The sequence below is a fragment of the Vombatus ursinus genome, unplaced genomic scaffold, assembly GCF_900497805.2.
Source record: "Vombatus ursinus unplaced genomic scaffold, bare-nosed wombat genome assembly UNPS02014171.1, whole genome shotgun sequence".
Classification (NCBI taxonomy): domain Eukaryota; kingdom Metazoa; phylum Chordata; class Mammalia; order Diprotodontia; family Vombatidae; genus Vombatus; species Vombatus ursinus.
The window spans coordinates 842,492-853,041 of NW_020953949.1; the positions used below are offsets into that span (position 1 = coordinate 842,492).

At 38.5% G+C, this 10,550-nt stretch overlaps 1 pseudogene; it reads left to right on the forward strand.

Moving 5' to 3' along the window:
• Positions 1 to 4,986, forward strand: part of LOC114041286 — a 52,218-nt pseudogene extending 47,232 nt beyond the window's left edge.
• Positions 4,987 to 10,550: the final 5,564 nt, after the last annotated feature.

Below are 10,550 nucleotides of genomic sequence, written 5' to 3' on the forward strand. Positions count from 1 at the left end.
AAGAGAAGAGAAGAGAAGAGAAGAGAAGAGAAGAGAAGAGAAGAGAAAAGTAACCAGCACAGAGCCTTGGGAAATGCCTATAGATCAGAATCAGTTGATATGGACAGTTGGAGTGAACCTCAAAGAAGAAGTTAATAAATGATTTTGGCAGAGGGAGGACATGGACGTAGCTGCGAGAAGCTAAGAGTACACTAATTCCTCCAACTGGTCCGATGCGTCAGAGACATGAAGGAGGAAACAATTAGCACTGCAGAGGGATGCAGTCTTCTAGGGAAAGCCAGATTTCCAAGAATGCAAGAAAATGGAAAGTATGAAAAGAAGACATATAGGATGAAGGGAGTTTGTTAATGATAGAGTAGGGGATTCCTGAGAGCAGAGAAAGAAAGGGAATGGGAAGCGTAGGGTTAAAATAGATGGGGCTGAGAGAATAGGAAGAGGAAGCAAAGAGGGTTTTCATTTGACAGCAGATTGATTAAGGGAGTAATTTGACTCAACCCAGCAACTATTAAATAAGCACTTGTTACATATAAGGCTGGACAATGCCACATTCTTCCCTCATGCTTGAGTAATGTTAAAAGGCCTAGAATAAGGTTTCCAGGGTTCTGGGTGGATTCTTTGTGGGGATATATTGGGGAACATAAACAAGGGTTGCAAAGAATTAGAAGAGTTGTGATCTCCATTGATGGCGATGTGTGAGATTGCCAAATCATCAAAGCATTAAAGTACATACAAAGTTCATTATATATTAGGTAATGGAGATACAACAAAGAAATACAACACATTGCTCTTGCTTTCAAAGAGCTTCTAATCTAATGGGGTGGGGAGTGTAGCGAGCTATCATTCTCTACTCCCTTCCCACCCCTAGTCTTTTCTGCTCCTATCTAAACATCCTTAGTTCCTTCCATTAATCTCCAATTGTGGTTTAGTCTCATTAGCGTCTTCATTTTCTTCAATACCATCCTCTGGACTTGCCCCACTTTGTTAATATTTTTCCTGTAACACGGCACTCAGAACTGAATGTAACACCCTAGATGTGATCTGACCAAGGCAGAATATTGTTCTGGACACAGTTCCTCTTTTAAAGTAACCTAAGATTGTATTAACTTTTTTGTGACTGCAGTACCATATCGTGACTCCTCTTAAGGATGCAATACACTAGAACCCCCAAATCCTTTGCAGACAAATTGCTATCAAGTCACATCCCTCCCTCCATCATCCTATGCTTATGAAGTTGATTTTTTTTTAATTTTAGTGTAAGATTTTACATTAAGCCCTATCAAATTTCATCTTACCCGTTACGGTCTTTCGGGGGTACAGATTCTAGTATCCAGTGTACAAGCTATGTTTCCAGTTTTGAGGCATCTGCAGGTTTGACAAGCATGCTATCTATACCTTTCTCCAAGTCACTGATAGTAATGAGGAACAACACAGACCTAATGACAAATCCCTGGGACTCTCCAGTAAAGACATCCTTCTAAGGTAACATTGACTCATTTACTCTTCAGGTCCAGTCATTCAACCACCTTTTCCAAGTCCACTTAATTGTACTGTTATCTAGCCAGGGCATCTTACTTGTAACCTCTTTTCAGGATTCTGCAATGTTCTTTGGCGTTTTGTGGCTTGAGGGCATGCACAGTGCAAAGTGCGCATGCTTTGTGTTCAGAACCAAGGCTACAGTGAAGTTGCATGATGCAATGTAGGCAAGGGCTGCCAGAAACACCTTGGATTCATTATGTGTTTGATTTTTAATTAATTTTTGATTGTTGCTTGTTCAGGAACCTTTTACTGTTGCCAAATTTTTCACAACCCTATATGGGGTCATAGCCCACAGTTTAAGAAGTGCTGATCTAGCCCACATCATTCTGCTTTGCCCACTTAAATAAAAACGGTAACACTGACATTTCAAAAAATGAGACAGAATCTTGACCATGTTTCTCATGTAATCCTTAGTGATTAAGTAGACACACTACAATATCTTAAAACACTCAAAAGTGTGTCAAGCAAAAGAAGAATTATACTTTGTGTGATTCCAGAAGACAGAGGCAAAAATTCCAAGGCTCAGAAGTGAGCTCAATATAAGGGAAAACTTTCCAGCCCTTAGAGGAACAGCAAAGGAAAGGGTTGCCTTATAGGGAAGGCCTGCCACTGGAAGTGCATCGGTCAGGGATATGGGGAAAGTGAGAATGGGCCCAAAGAGGTATATGGCACCAAAATAACCCTACATCACAAATTTGTCTCGGGTCTGACCTTGGTGATGCTGGTAAAAAAGAGCTTCACAAGAATGTATAATGGAGGAACTTTGAACAATCTTTATTTCTCCTTCTTCCTGTTCATAAAATGGTTGCTTTGGTAAGGGGCATAATTCCTATGTTTCATAGAATCATAGATTTAGAGTTAGAAGAGCACAGTGCCTGACACATAGTAGGCACTTAATAAGTGTTTATTGACTGACTGACTGACTGACTGACTGATGGAAGAGACCTTGAATGCCATCCAGCCCTATTGTATCAAACCCAAAGAGAAAAGGAATCCCTGCCAGAGCATACTGACTTAGAAAAACATAAATTAGCATTATCTATATGATATTGTATTTTTATTTACTTTGTTATTATATGTTAATATGGTTTGGTTGGCACTCAAGAATTTATGGGGCAACTCGTGGCTTCAAGCTTGACACTTTTGATTTAGCCTGACTCCTTAATTTTACAGATAAGGGAACTGAGGCTCAGAGAGTCATATAAGTGACTTACAGGTGCTGAGTAGCTGAGACAAATTTGGTGGAAAGTCCTCTGATTCCAGAACCAGCACATTTTCTATTACAACATGCTGGCTCTTCTATATTCTATTGCTTCTTTTGAATTTGCACAAAACACTCTTTGAGCAGGGAGTAGAAAGAGCCATACTTTACAAAGTAGATTTCAGTTGTGAAGGGATGGACAAATAGAGTTTTGGTGTAGATATAGTTAAGAGAGTGTTAAATGGAAATAACCTAGTAACTATCTTTTGCTAAACAAACTCTTACAAGGTAATAATACTCAAATATGTCTTGTAGCCATAGCTGATGAAATTTGGTGTGTAGGTCTATGGAATAGCAAACTCCAAAGGACTTTTATTTCAAAAGAAAAAAGTGTTTTACTTAAGTGAAGATAACCCCCCAACACACACACACACACACACACACACACACACACACACACACACACTAATACACACACGTTCAGGAAAGTAATCTAAACTATCCAGACCTTTCTCTTGATTTTTTAAAGTAAATTTTTTTTCCATTTTCAGGTGGTTTATAGCTATCCCTGGGAAGTATGAAATTGAATGCAGGCTTTTTCCTTCCTTATGTATGACTAGACAGGTGATTTTCACAGTGTAATATACAAGAATCCTCCAGGTGGTCTGTGGATTGGTCTCAGAGATGAAACGTTAATATCTGTAATGTGACAGTCTACACTTTTATTTCTAGCTTGAATGGATAATGTATTTATGATACTTTGTGAAAATCATATATCACCATCTCCTTGCTTCTCATACAAGCAGCATCAGCCTTGACTTGGGGGCTTCAGTCAGTGAAGCAAGTAGGAAAAAATGATCCACATGGTCCTCTGGGTCATGGTTCTAGTTTCCCTTCTGCCCCAGACAGATGTCTCCTCATCCTTACAACTCAGTTTCTTTAAAAAGACTTCCTTGGTGGAATTCATCCTTGTTTGGTATTCCACAGGATTTATGCATGGTCTACACTTTATCATTTGCCATTGGCTTACATTCTCTCAGGTTATAGCTTGTAGTTTTTCTTGTCTCTGAGCTCCTGCATGATGGAGGCCCCATCTTCTGCTTTGTGGTTCTTCCTATGTTCCCTTCTTTATTCCTAAAGTACCCGGCACCAGGCTATGAACAAAGTGAATGTTTAATAAATAACCTCTTCCTAAATGTATTAAGATATACCTGACTGATTGACCAATCCAATTAAAAGCATTCTTTCACTGAAACCAATGTTCCTTTTCTGATGGTGTTTGTTTTATTGGAAGAGAACATTACTTTTAAAAACTTCTGAAATCTGTTGCGTTTTTTAAACTAGCTCTTTCATGTCAAATAAACCACAAAAACCATTATCCTTAACACTGAAGGAAAGCTAAAGTGCATGCTGTCATTTATGACCCTTTTATTGGATCACCTGCTAAACACTGTAATTTTCAGAGGTGACTTAGCTGATGAATGCTTGTAAAGTGCTTTGAGATCACTGGATGAAAGACTTTCTAGGTAGATGAAGTGTTATTATCATTGGAATAAATATTATATGTGGCCCTAGCACCTTCTTGACTTGTGAGACTGAGTTTCTATGAACCCTCAGACCTTCCCAGTGTTTAGCACAGTGCCTGGAACATAGTAGGAGCTTTAATAAGTGCTGTTGACTAATTGACCTAGTCCAGCTCATACTGGACACAAATCTTCTTTAAAACATGCCCAAGCTCTTCCAGATCCACCATCAACAGGTGAACCTAGTGCCATGATACAGATTTTCATGAATACTTTGACGGGGAAGACCATCACCCTTGAGGTCAAACCATCCAATATAATTGAAAATGTCAAGGCCAAGATACAAGATAAGGAAGGTATTCCCCCTGGTCAACAAAGATTGATTTTTGTGGGTAAGCAACTGGAAGATGGATGAACTTTGTCTGACTACAATATTCAGAAGGAGTCTACCCTTCATCTTGTTCTGAGGCTTTGTAGTGGTGCCAAGAAGAGAACGAAGAAGTCTTACACCACTCCCAAAAAGAACAAGCGTAAGAAAAAGAAGGTTAAGCTTGCTGTTCTGAAGTACTATAAGGTTGATGAGAATGACAAGATTAGCCACCTTCGACGAGAGTGCCCTTCTGATGAATGTGGTGCTGGGGTCTTTATGACTAGCCATTGTGACAGACATTATTGTGGCAACATTATTGTCTAATCTACTGCTTCAACAAGCCAGAAGACAAGTAAATGTGTATGTGTTAAAAAAAAAAATCAACTATTAAAAAAAAAACATGCCCAAGAAATGTTTGTTGAGCTTTTATTGTTTTTTTAAATTTAATTTAATTTTTGTTACTTTTTAAGTTCCAAACTATCTACCTCCTTCCCTCCCCATCCCACACTAGAGAAGGCCACCATTGGGCACACACACACACACACACACACACACACACACACACACAGAGAGAGATGTGTGTGTGTGAATATATATGTATATGTATGTATATGTAAACATATACATATGCATTTATACGTATACATACACACACATATGTGAAACCATACTATGCATGCTTCTATTTATCAGTTCTTTCTCTGAAGGTGGATAGCATCTTCCTTTATCGGTCCCTTGCAATTGATTTGAATATTTATAATACTCAGAACAGCTTTGTCATTCAGTTATTCTTCAAACACTATTGCTGTTCCTGTGTCCAACATTCTTTTGGTTCTGTTCTTTCCACTCTTCATTATTTCATGCAAGTCTTTCCACGTCTTCCTAAAATCAGCCTGCTCCTGATTTCTTACAGTGGCAACGGGCCTTTGTTAAAGGCCTCGAGAAGAGGGGGAATTCGTTGCCATCCCAAAGCAGCCCATTCCACTTTTGGATAATCTAGTTGTTAGGAAGTTTTCCCTAACATCAAGCCTACGTTTGTCCTTCTGCAGTTTCCATTCATTGTTCCTAGTCCTGCTCCCTTGGGTGCTAGGCAAAATAAGTCTGTTCCCTCTCATCCATGACAACCCTTCAAACCCTTGAAGACAGCTAAGGTGCTCGACTTCTACTTCTTCTTTCAAGTCGTTAAGTCTTAATAGTTAGATATTTCCAGCTGAAGATGCACAGTTATATAATGATAGGCCAGAGGATATGGCCAGAAGAAGCCCTAAGAAGATATCTAGTCCTGTCCACCACCCTAAGCTTCCAAGAAAATCTGCAGCTAAGCATAAGGCAGAAAATAATCTATTTTGTGCTTCCCTTGAAAGTTTGTTTTAATTTCTAACATGACTTTGTTGTTCTAGTAATTAATAGTATTTTAGAATTGGAAGGATCAAAAAGAGCATCTCTAGTCTAAGCCCCACATTGAGGGTCTGAAAGGTGAGGTCACTTGTCCAGGGTAAGAAGCAAGAGCAGAAACAAGGTCCCCTGACTCCTAATCCAATGTTCTTTCTATTGTGTCCTTAACTGTAACAGAGGGATACTCAAAAACCCTTCACCAACTGCCCTCTTTCCTTTTCTTTTTCCCATTTCATACCCTGACAACCTTATCTTTGCTCTCCATCACGTCCTTTTATGCTTACATTGCCCCCTCCCTTTTGAAAATTAAATTTCATTTTTCCAATTAATGAAAAGCCACCTTCTCTCCCTCTCACCATCCTTATCCATTCTTCTCCACGTTTGAGGATGAAAGAAAAACAAGGCTCCTGTTATAAATATAAATATAAATACATATAAATATGTATAAAGAGTAGCTATAAATATTTTTGCATATATGGGTCCTTTTCTTCTTTCTCTGATCTCTTTGTAGGTATAAACCTAGTAGTGACATTGCTGAGTCAAAGGGTAAGCACAGTTTAATAACTTTTGGAGCATAGTTTCAAATTGCTTTCTAGAATGGCTGGGCCAGCTAACAGTTCCAACAGTGAGTTAATGTACCTGTTTTCCTATAACGCCTCCAGCATTTGTCATTTCTTTTTTTTTTTTCGTCAGCTTTGCCAGTAAGTGGGAGATAAATGCTTTAATGTGCATTTCTCTAATTATTTGTGATTTAGGGCTTTTTTCCCTATATGGCTATTGATAGGTTAGGTTTCTTCTTCTGAAAAATACTTGTTCACATCCTTTGACCATTTATCAATGGGGTAATGGTTCTAATTCTTATAAATTTAAATTAGTTCCCTGTAACAGTTAGGTGGCACAGTGGATAGAGTGCTGGGCCTGGAGTCAGGAAAACTCATCTTCCTGAATTCAAATCTGGTCTCAGATATTTAACTAGCTGCAAGACCCTGAACAAGTCACTTAACCCTATTTGCCTAAGTTCCTCATCTGTAAAATGAGTTGGGGAAGGAAATGGCAAAGCACTCCAGTGTCTTTACCAAGAAAACCCCAAATAGCATCACAAAGAGTAGAACAGAACTGAAATGACTCAATAACTGTAAATATTAGAAATGAAATCTTTATCAGAGAAACTTGCTGCAAAGATTTTTTTCCCATTTACCTGATTCTCTTCTAATTTTAGCTGCATTGGTTTTGTTTGTACAAAAACTTTTAAAATACGTAATAAAAATGTGCATTTTATCTTCTCTGATACTCTCTATCTCTTGTTTGGTCATGAATTCTTCCCTAATCCATAGATTTAATAGGTAATTTCTTCCTTGCTCTTCTTATTTGCTTATGATTTCACCCTTTATGTATAATTCATGTATCCATCTGGAGTTTATCTTGGTATATGGTGTGAAATGTTGGTTAATACCTAGTTTCTGCCAGACTATTTTCCAGTTTTTCCAACAGTTTTTGTCAAATAGCAAGACCTAACTCCAATAGCCCAGACTTTTGTGTTAGTCATTCATTCCATTTTTAGAAAACAAGAATTCCAATAAATCCTTTAACATTCTGAGAAGATAGTAACAGAATTTGGCTAAATTATTATGACTTGCTATGTGTTATGACTTACTATAGAAACAAATTTCTGTGAATTAAGGAGATGAACATTTAGGTAATAGTGCTATCCTCTGTAGCCTATTTCATTTTAGGATTAATTGTTAGGGTACATGAGGCATCTTTTTCTGATCCATATCTAAGGAAGGGTTTGTTTATTTCAAGAAATTCTTCCCAGGTGTTTTTTCTCTCCTAGTTTCTTGTGCATATTGAACTATCTGGCTTATTAAAACTCCCATTGACCACAGCATAGAAAAGGAAACAGAGCAAACTCAGGTCTAATCTGTCGATAAACATTGACAACATTAGCACAAATTCATTCTGCAACTGAATGTTTATTGTGCCCACGGAGCTAGACCCTTTGTGGAATATAAAGAAGAATCCATCATAGTTGGTGTGATAGAAGCAATAACTACCCCCATGCAGGCTAGGCTAGTTTTTTCTTGGGTAGCCTGTATATGTCACTGTCTCAGAGGACTGTTGGTACCCTCCTCACTCTGGCCCCTCCCTACCAGAAAGAGTGAGGTTACAAAAACAAAAACAAAATTCTCCAGATGGCATTCTCTCCATCTCCTGACCCAGTTGAGCCAGAACTTTCTCCTTTAGTCTGCTCCTCTCCCTCCTTTCCTCTCTTTAGAGGGGACTTCCCCCCAATTTTTATTTTTTTTAATTTATTTTAAACTTAAGTACTAAAACTTAAATACAAAATAAGAAAAGAAAAAGAAACATTATAAACTTGAATATTGAAACTTATATACAAAATGAGAAAACACAGAAGGGAACCACTTAGCCTCAGGGGAAAGCCAGGCAATCATCCAGGGAGCCAGGTCAGGTGACTAGAGCTAAAAGAAGTGAAAGAAAGACTGAAAACTCTGGGAAAGACAGAAAGAAAGCTGCAGGTTCTGTTCTAATTCTTTCCTTGGGATTTTGCTATGAAACACATAGGACAAAATAGCTCATAAAAATGTTCCTCCCAGGGGTCTCTTTGACCACAAAACTAGTAGTGAAGTCCTAACTTATATATTCTGGGAAATATAAAACTCTCTCTGAACTGTCTCCACCTTAGCACATTGGGTGGTATTTATAATCACACCAAAACAATAAAGAAAAACTCTTTATCAAAATGAATCAGTTTAACAATCAACCCCCCCCCACACACACACACCATTACACAAGGAAAGATCTATATGGGGGGAGAGGGTGTGTGGATCTGCTGATGGAGGGAGGGAAGGGAAGAGAGGAAGAGAGACTATGCCTGTGCATCTAATAGGGGAAAATTCGCTATTGCTCACCAGTACTTCACTAAGTTCTACTTTCTAGTAGTTGATGCCCTACCAGCCTACATCCCACAACCACTGTCCTCAAACAGTCTCTCCTCTCTTTGCTCCACCTGTCTCTCAGTGCCCCAAACTTAGTACCATAACAAGATCTCTCTCCTTCCCCCTCCTTGAGAAGGCAAGCAATTTGATATAGATTATACCTGTGCAGTCATGCAAAACATTTCCATAGAAGAGATGTTGCAAAAGAAAATGCAGACCAAAAAAAAACCAAAAAAAACAAACAAACCACCCCAAGAATAATAAAGAAAATGGAAAAGAAGAGGGGAGTTAATGAAGATATGTTACATGTTTGTGAAAAAGAGGTTTCCCAAAAGTAGATTTAGCTTAGTTTTGAGTAAAGAGGGGGAAAAGGAGGTGGTTGGGAAGAGAAGTTTTCATGTATTTGTGTGTTTAAGTATTTACGTATTTCCCAAAGACAACCACCAGGGGTATCATTGGCTTTAAACAGCTTGGTTGCTGCCTAGACTATGAAGAAGACCCGTTGGGTGTTCACAAGTCAAGGGATGTGTGAGAGATAGATGCCATTATTATCCCTATTCTACAGATGAGGAAACTTAGGCTGAAAGAGGGTAAGTGATTTGCTCAGGGTCACAACATGCCTGAGGCAAGATCTGAATTCAGGTCTTCTTTACTCTATCTACTGTGTCACCTAGCTAACTAATAGATACTGTTGGGGTAAAGAAAAATTATAAAATATGAATACTGATAGAAAACCACGTGCTAGAATGTTACAGATGAATAGTAGAACTGACAATTCTACCTCCTCCCCTCCAAGCAGCTTCATACTCTGTGTTGGTGCTGATGGCACCTTTCCCCCAAAACATAAATATATGGTTGTTATATCTTGACCTTTGAAAAGGAACTTATACATAAATGAATAAATGTATGTATGTGTGTGTAGTGGCATAGTGGATAGAGTGTTGGACCTGGAGTCAGGAAGACTCATCTTCATGACTTCAAATCTGGCCTCAGACACTTATTAGCTGTGTGACCCTGAGCAAGTCACTTCACTCTATTTGCCTTATCTGTAAAATGAGCTGGAGGAGGAAGTGGTAAACCACTCCAGTATCTCTGCCAAGAAAACCCCAGATGGGGTCGTGAAGAGTTGTACGTGACTGAAATGACTGAACAATAACATATAGATGTATATTTGTAGTTTCTCTTTTTCTTTATAATAGTAATAAGACAGTGTACGTAGTCTTCAAAGTGCTTTTACAAAAATCATCTGATTTGATCCTCACAGTAGGATCATAGGTTTGGAATTGGAAGGAACCTTAAAAAATTATCCCAGTGTATGCCCATGCGATAACACAGGGCAGACATTATTATTATTATTATTATTATTATTATCATTACTATTATTATTATTATCATTTCCCAGATGAGGAAGGTAAGGCTCAAGGAGGATCACGGGATTGTAGACTTAAAATTGGAACCTTAGAGTTCATCTAGTCCAAGCCTATCATTTTGCAGTAAATGAAACTGAGGTCCAGGAGGCTTCTCAGGTGGGAGGGGAGCAGGTAAAGCTCAGATTTGAGTCCAGATCC